The following is an 8,485-nucleotide window of genomic DNA, read 5'->3' as shown; positions in this document are numbered from 1 at the left end:
TGAGAGAGGAGTTGGCCAAAGTTGATTGAAGGGGGACACAAGCAGGGATAATGGCAGAGAAACAATGGCAGGAGTTCTTGGGGGCAATTTGGAAGGCGCAGGATGGATGTATTCCAAACATAGAGAGGTATTCTAAAAGGAGGATGAAGCAATCGTGGCTGACAAGGGAAGTCAAAGACAGCATAATAGCAAAAGAGAGGGCAAAAATTAGTGGGAAGTTAAATGATTGGGAAGCTTTGAAAAACCAACAGAAGGCATCTAAAAAAGAAAGTAAGCTAACCAATAATATAAAAGAGGATACCAGCTTTTTTTTCAAATATGTAAACAGTAAAAGAGGAGGGAGTGGATATGGGACCACAGGAAAATGATGCTGGAGAGGTAATAATGAACAAAGGTTAATGAACATTAAGTTATTTAGTGTCAGTCTTCACTGTGGAAGACACTAGCAGTATGCCAGAAATTCGGGAGTCTCAGGGAGCAGAAGTGAGTGTTGTTGCTATTACTAAGGAGAAGGCGATTGGGAAGCTGAAAGGTATATAAATCACCTGGATCAGATGGACTACACCCCAGGGTTCTGAAAGAGGTAGCTGAAGAGATTGTGGAGGCATTAGATCCTTGAAGAATCACTAGATCGTGGAATGGTTCTGGAGGACTGGAAAATTGCAAATGTCACTCCACTCTTCAAGAAGGGGGAGAGGCAGACGAAAGGAAATTACAGGCCAGTTAACCTAACATCAGTGGCTGGGAAGGTGTTGCAGTCCGTTCTTCAGGGGATTTGGAGGCACGTGATAAAATAGACCAAAAGCAGCATGGAATCCATAATAACAGAAGAAACAGGAACAGGAGCAGGCCATCTGGCCATCGAGCCTGCCCCACCATTCAATAAGATTCTGGCTGATCCGAAAATGGTCTCATCTCCACTTACCTGCCTTTTCCCCTACAATGCAAACTTCTATCCAACCTTGTCTTAAATATATTTACTGAGGTAGCCTCCACTGCTTCATTGGGCAGAGAATTCCACAGATTCACCACCCTCTGGGAAAAGCAGTTCCTCCTCATCTCCATCCTAAATCTACTCCCCAAAATCTTGAGGCCATGTCCCCTAGTTTAGTCTCACCTACCAGTGGAAACAACTTTCCTGACTCTATCTTATCTATCTGTTTAATAATTCTAAATGTTTCTATAAGATCTCCTCTTATTCTTCTGAATTCTGGTCAGTTCTGAATTCTTCAAGGGAAAATATTGCCTGACAAATTTTTCTAAATGGGGAGAAAATTCTAAAATGAAAGGTGAAAAGTGACTTGGGAGTCCTTGTGCTCGATTCCCTGAAGTTTAACTTGCGTATTAAGTCGGTGGTAAGGAAGGCAAATGCAATGTTAAGCATTCATTTTGAGAGGATTAGAATATAAGAGCAACAATGTAATACTGAGGCATTGGTCAGCCCGCACTTGGGAGTATTGTGAGCAGTTTTGGGCCCATTATCTGAGAAAAGATAGAACCATAGAACCATAGAAACTACAGCACAGAAACAGGCCTTTTGGCCCTTCTTGCCTGTGCCGAACCATTTTCTGCCTAGTCCCACTGACCTGCACACGGACCATATCCCTCCATACACCTCCCTTGATGTGCTGGCATTGGAGAGGGTCGAGAGGAAGTTCCCGAGAATGATTCTGGGAATGTAAGGGTTAATGCATGAGGTGCCTTTGATGACTCTGGACCTGTACTCACTGGAGTACAGACGAATCTGGGGGGGGGGGGGGGGATGTCTCATTGAAAAGTATCGAATACTGAATGGTCTGGATAGAGTGAAAGTGGGGGAGATATTCCCTATAGTGGGGAGTCTTGGACCAGAGGGCACAGCCTCAAACTAGAGGGAAGTCCAATTAGAACAGAGATGAGGAGAAAGTTCTTAAGCTAGAGGGTAGAGAATCTGTGGAATTCATAGCCATGAGTGGCCGTGGAGGCCAAGTCATTGAGTATATTTAAAGTGGAGGTTGATAGGTTCTTGATTAGTCAGGGCATCAAAGGCTACAGGGAGAAGGCAGCAGAAAGGGGTTGAGAGGGATAGTAAATCGGCCATGATGGAACAGACTCAGTGGGCCAAATGGCCTAATTCTGCTCCTATGTTATATAGTCTTCAATGCAAGTGGGACATTGAAGGGTTAACCCTCTCTGGTACACATCTTAGGCAGCACACACAAAATGTGTTGCTTTGGATTTCCAGCATCTGCAGACTTTCTCGTGTTTCTGGTTCACATTATTCCCAGCTATCAACACACAACTAATATCGGATTTCCAAAGTATTTAAAAGGTTGATAAAATTAAATACTCCCTGGCCAATTCCAGGTGCAAGACACTGTAAGCGTACGCAGCTCCTGCTGTACAGCCCTATTTTTAAATGCAAATGCCATAATTTAGCAGCAAGACCGATAACTGAGGTGAAAGCGGAGGCTCTCGCTCTGCTTTGTTCTGTCGTTAGAGGAAGCTCGTTTCGGCACATCGGCCATCTGTTAGTGCCTCTGTCGCGTTCTGCAACGCGCAAGACTTAATCCATTCGGCTTGCAGCCCTTTGAAGGTAAAGTCATCATGCATCTGGGTTTTCCCTCAACTAATGAGGCCCCAAATTCAATGTCCCTGTCAGATCTGGCACATTCACTTTTGCTGAAGGGTTTTGAGGATTCTCTTAACACAATGCCCCTGTCTATAAGTTGCGCAAACAACACACTGACACCCAGCCAACCGTGCAGAGATGAAACTTATTCGACTGCTTGTTTAACATACACTGATTTTAGAGAGAGGGAGAGAGGGAGAGAGGGAGAGAGAGAGAGAGAGAGAGAGAGAGAGAGAGAGAGAGAGAGAGAGAGAGAGAGAGAGAGAGAGAGAGAGAGAGAGACCGACCGACCGACCGACCGAAAGACAGACAGACAGACACATGTACAGGCTACACCAGGCAGTTCTCAAACCCATTGCTTCAGAGTAATGAATTACAAACGATTTTACTTTTTTTTTGTTAAAATGTCCATTTACAACATGAAATAATCCCGTGGAGGAGCACCTTCTTGGATCTAACTTCCAATTAAACAACAGCAAGAATGGCTAGGAAGTCTTTTTGTGGAGGTTGTATGTGTTTAATCTTCCTTCTTCCAGATCTCTCTTCACAATGTAATTCATGAACATTTTCCATAAATTGAAAGTGAGATGTATGATCATCAGCCTGCTGGTTACTGGAGATAAGTGGCTGGAGCAATCATAATCTCTTAAGCTTTGTAGGTGTTTAATTATAAGCTGTGTGGGGCTTGGAACCAAAAATGGTTCAAGATATTTTCAGTGTTCATCTTTTTGCAATGGCTCCACTTTATAGTTTTCTTTTCAGAGCTGGAAGATATTTTAAAATCAGGAGTACTTAGTGACCTCGCTGTGCTACATTCTTGTACCATTTCAGTACGTAATATATCACTACTTCACAGAAATGATATCGATCAATATTGATTGAATACTGCCGTCAAGCAAGAAGGCACAATAGTCTGAGCAGCTAAGTCAATGTTGCCCTGAACTCAACAATAGGAAAAGTAGCAAACACCCTTGTTGACATACTGTCTATTCTCCAATTGACACTACACATCAAATCTTCAGTGCAAGGTTTGATACCAGGTAGGCTTATGACTGGGTGCAGACTTCTCAAAGTAAACCCTGATTCTCCTGCGCTGTGTTCTTCACCTCATTTTGCCTCACAACTTTAAAGAACGTAAAACATTTCTCTAATGATCAATGAAAGGCAGACACATTTCAAAGTTCTACTGATTTATGACTTAACAGATAAAGTAGGGCAGACACTATTGACAGCTGGAGAACTTACAATCTCCAAATACAGATGATAAATATCAATGGTTGTTTCTTTAATTACTGGCTGACTGACACGAATGATAATTAGTAATTATAAACAGTTTGATTCAAAATGCAATATTTTCTTCTTTAAAAAAAACAACCTCAAATTACTGTTTGGAAAACACTTATCGTTCAGTTGAACAGTACTTTAATTTCATGGAATAGACAAAACCCATAACAGGTATTAAGCATGAATCTGATCTCTGGGACCTCACACCCACACAAATCATCCATAAAAACTCTTCTCTATTTAAGCTGAACAAAGCAATTCTTTACCCAGCTGAAAGATACATGGTACAGTCAGAACTCATTAGGAACAATGTAATTAAAAATAATATACAATATGTTAAGTATTTATTGGAATGATTACAACTTTGAAGAATAAGAAATAATTGATGATGAGGGATATATTTTCCCACATTGATTTTGAGAGAGATTATGGAACAACATTGGGGCCGAGTCTTTTGTTATATACCTTCAGTGGCTGCTTTATTAGGTACACCTGAACATTAATGCAAATATCTAGCCAATCACGTGGCAGCAATTCAATGCATTAGAGCGTGCAGACATGATCAAGTGGTGCAGTTGTTGTTCAGATCAAACATCAGGATGGGGGAAAAATGTGATCCAAGTGACTTTGACTCTGGAATGACCAGATGGGACAGCTTGAGTATCTCAGAAACTGCTGATCTCCTGGGGTTTCATGCAGAAACCTAGGGTTTACAGTGATTGGTGCGAGAAACAAAATGCAGTGAGCATCTGTGGGTGACAACACCTTTTTAATGAGAGAGGTCAGAGGAGAACGGCAAGACTGGTTCAAGCAGAGAGGATGGCTAGAGTGACTCAAATAACCACACGTTACCATCGTGGTACAAGAGGTACCTAATAAAGTGGCTACTGAGTGTATACGCTTTGGTGCCACTGCCAGTCTCTGTAATCTTAAAGGATGAATGGTATTTAAGGTCAGATTTGCTCAGTGAAGCATTCTCACTGAACCCTAGTATTCTAGATGAACTGCAACATCTCAGTTTCTTCAACATCCAAACTTGCGATGGTAGCAAGCACAAGAAAGCACCACAACCTCCAGCCTCCCTGCAGTGCCGCCATTTATAAACTTTATAGGCCACATCTGGAGTATTGCATACAGTTCTTGTTCGCCCCACTATAGGAAGGATGTTGAAGCTTTGGAGAGGGTGCAGAAGATGTTTACCAGAACGCTGCCTGGCTTAGAGGGCCATGTGCTATCATGAGAGACTGGATAAACTTGGGTTGTTTTCTCTAGAGTGGCAGAGACTGAGGAGAGCACTGATAGAGGTTTATAAAACTAAGAGGCATTGATAAACAGGGAATACCTGTTTCCCGGGGTTGAAATGTCTAATAGCAGAGGGCAGCATTGAAGGTGAAAGGGGGTAGGTTCAAGGGGAATGTGAGGGGTAAGGATTTTACTCAAACAGTGGTAGATGCCTGGAATGTATTGCCTGGTGTGGTGGTAAAGGCAAACAATTGAGCCATTTGGATAAGGCACGTGGAAATGAGGAAGATGCAGGGATATGGATATTGTGTAGGTAAGAGGGATTAGTTTTTGGGTGTTTTTGGTTTGTTTTTTTTACTGATTCAGCACAACATTGTGAACTGAATGGCCTGCCCCTGTTTTCTGTTCCATGTTCTATATTATTCTGACAGCACCTTCTAAGTTTATGATCCCCACTGCCAAGAAGGAGACTTGGGAGAACAACCTCCTGCAAGTTCCTTTCCCAATATGCACATGATCCTGATGAGAAAGTACACTGTACGTCTTTGTTCCTCATCACGCTGGGTCCAGACCCCGGAAACCCCCAGCTCCAGACCACAATGGGGGGGGGGCAGCTTCACACTGTGGCTGACACTAGTTCTCCAACACTTTCTCAAGGGCAGTTAAGAAGGGGCAATAAATTCTGGCCTTACTGGCAAAATGTACAGTGTATAAATAAGTTGTTTAAAATAATCCCATTCCAGTTTTAAATACATGATCTACAATGCCACTACAGTGCAGTAACAAACAAGTGCTACGCTGAGAGAGACGCCGTCCTTCAAGAAATTAAACCAAGGCTTTGGTTGCTCTTTCCAGCAGAAAACAATGGATATCATGGCATTATTTTAAAGAGCAAGGACTTTGCAAAGCACACGTTAGTTAGCATACATTACAAGAGCAACTTCACTTCAAAAGTGGCTCATTGACAACCACTTAAGGATGCCCCAATGTTGTGAAATCTCAAAATGTGAACCAGAGAATAAACCTACCACAGCATTAAGCAGACCTAAAGTCGTCACATGACTCTTCCCAGCTCAGTTCAGTGCATTGTGCATTTACATTGAGGGTCTTGTATATAAAATAATTGATGGCTTTGTGTTTCACTGGTTCACACTCAATCTCTCTCAAAATCAATTTAGGCCATTGTGTACTTTTTCACGTATCTTACATTATTCCCAATAGTCTGCAATAATACCAAAACATTAATCATTCTCTGGCAGTTGGTCTTATAACCAAAAAATATTAGCAATATTACATTTCTGAGGGAGGCGTAATCAAATGCACATCCTTCATGCAGAGAGAGAGAAAGAAGGAGTACACACACTGTACCCCAGGAGCTACATAATCTTTCAAAAGCCAGGCACTGGGAGAAATAGACTGTTTAATTAGGCTATCAGTAACTCTTTCAGCACCGTGCTACTGCATCCCTACAGATTGCTTACTCTGTTCCCTTTTAAACCCTCGGCTCGACTGAACAAGAACATCTGTCATGATTCTTTTTATTTAGCTGGACTCAAGACAAGTCACTCAAACCAGTGATTAATGGGAAAAAATAGATTCCAATTATACAGCGCACACCATTATATATAAAACAAACATGTGAATAGCTTTAATTGAGGATTCAAGATATGTAATGAACCATGGTAGGGGGCACATAATTTGCATCCGTCAATTGTATTCATAATGACTTGGGCTTCACCTTATATTCTACCATAATTTAAGTGGATTCTATATCATTGGATGTCCCTCCACACTGTTAGTTAACATGTTTGTAGAGATGGTCATCAATTCTCAATTACTAGCATGTAAAAAATACCCACCTTCTCTCGTCTATAGTCTGAGGGATTATGCACTGGCTGCAATGTTCCCTCCATTTTGTAATGACCAGTGTGCATAAAAATCTTGTGCTGTGCAATTTTTTGCCCAGTGGAAACAACAACATGTGCACACTCAATTTTATATAGAGAGGTATTCACTTTAACAGCTATCAAAACACTGTCCATAAGAACTTTGATCTCCTCTGGGTTTGATAGTTTTTGCTCTTGTTCATCTGCACTCTCACAAAGCATACGTAGCAGGTCTGTAGCAGGTAATGAATGATTTTCTTTCCGGAGCTTTTGCACACCGTCCATATGTGACTTGCTTGCTAAATGACGCCTTAAAAGGTCAAATTTCCAAATATCATTCCACTTCTTCCCACTTGCAAATTCTCCAGCAACTTTTGCATCATGACAATACACGTGGGTAACACCAGTTTCTGAATTGTACATAAATATTTCTCATAGATGCACATTCCTGACCTCATGAGCTTTCAGTATAGCAGTTTCTACTGTCTGATTAAACCATTCTGCTTTAAGTAAACTAGCAGGTTTTTGTGCTTCATGCCCTTTGCTTCTTTGGAATTTTGACATAGTGTATCAATAATTTCATCAATAAAAATTGTATAAATAATCCAGTTCTAAAAGTCTGCAGATGAATCATTGCAAACTGCACATTGTCAACATTGTCCACATCAAATACCAGAAAAGGAAGTGTGATTGCTTAACATACTTAACATGCGAACAAGTTAGAGGGTGACAACCTTTTGTGCACAGTTTAAATTCCTTAGTGCTCTGGTAGCAAAAGATGAGCGTGTGCGCACACTTTAACGGGAACATTGACTGGATGCCATATTTGCAATGGCCATCATGCTAAGTTTAATGCACATCAGCAACTGTTCTACAGAAGTAATTGTTGTGTATTTAATACTCCAGTAATATTTGAGTAATCTGGTATCTATATTGGTTGATTAAGCATTCTTGTTCATTTAAATAATTAATGAGTTGTATGTATAAATACATGAACTGCATACATCATCACGCGATACATACGCGCCATGCTTAAAGTAAACAAAGTTAGACCCACATCCCCAGACTCCTGTGTCTTCCTTTGAATTCATTTAATGTTTTGAAGTTACAGAGCATAACATTATTCTGTCATGGTCCGGATCGGGGTCCCTTTAAATTTAGCTTGTTTATGTTACGATCCGGACCGTTGATTCCCTGTTTTCCTGTGTCCCTCGACTTTGGTGATTAGAGGCAATTAACACTCGGCTGAACCGGTAATTTATAATCTCCGGCTTTCAGCCGTTCGGTGCAGGAGCATCTGCAAAGTCACGGCGTGCCAATGTCATCTGGCCGGAGCAAACCTTGTCTCCGCCCGAAGCAAGTGTCAGTAATTCGTCTTTCCTCACCAGAGCAACCCTGTCCAGTTACCTCGCTGAAGCGAGCCTGCAAAGTTTCCTCATCAAGGTGGGTCCATCAGTTAACC

This window comes from Mobula birostris, chromosome 8 (genome assembly GCF_030028105.1).
Source record: "Mobula birostris isolate sMobBir1 chromosome 8, sMobBir1.hap1, whole genome shotgun sequence".
NCBI lineage: Eukaryota > Metazoa > Chordata > Chondrichthyes > Myliobatiformes > Myliobatidae > Mobula > Mobula birostris.
This window is presented reverse-complemented; position numbering follows the sequence as displayed.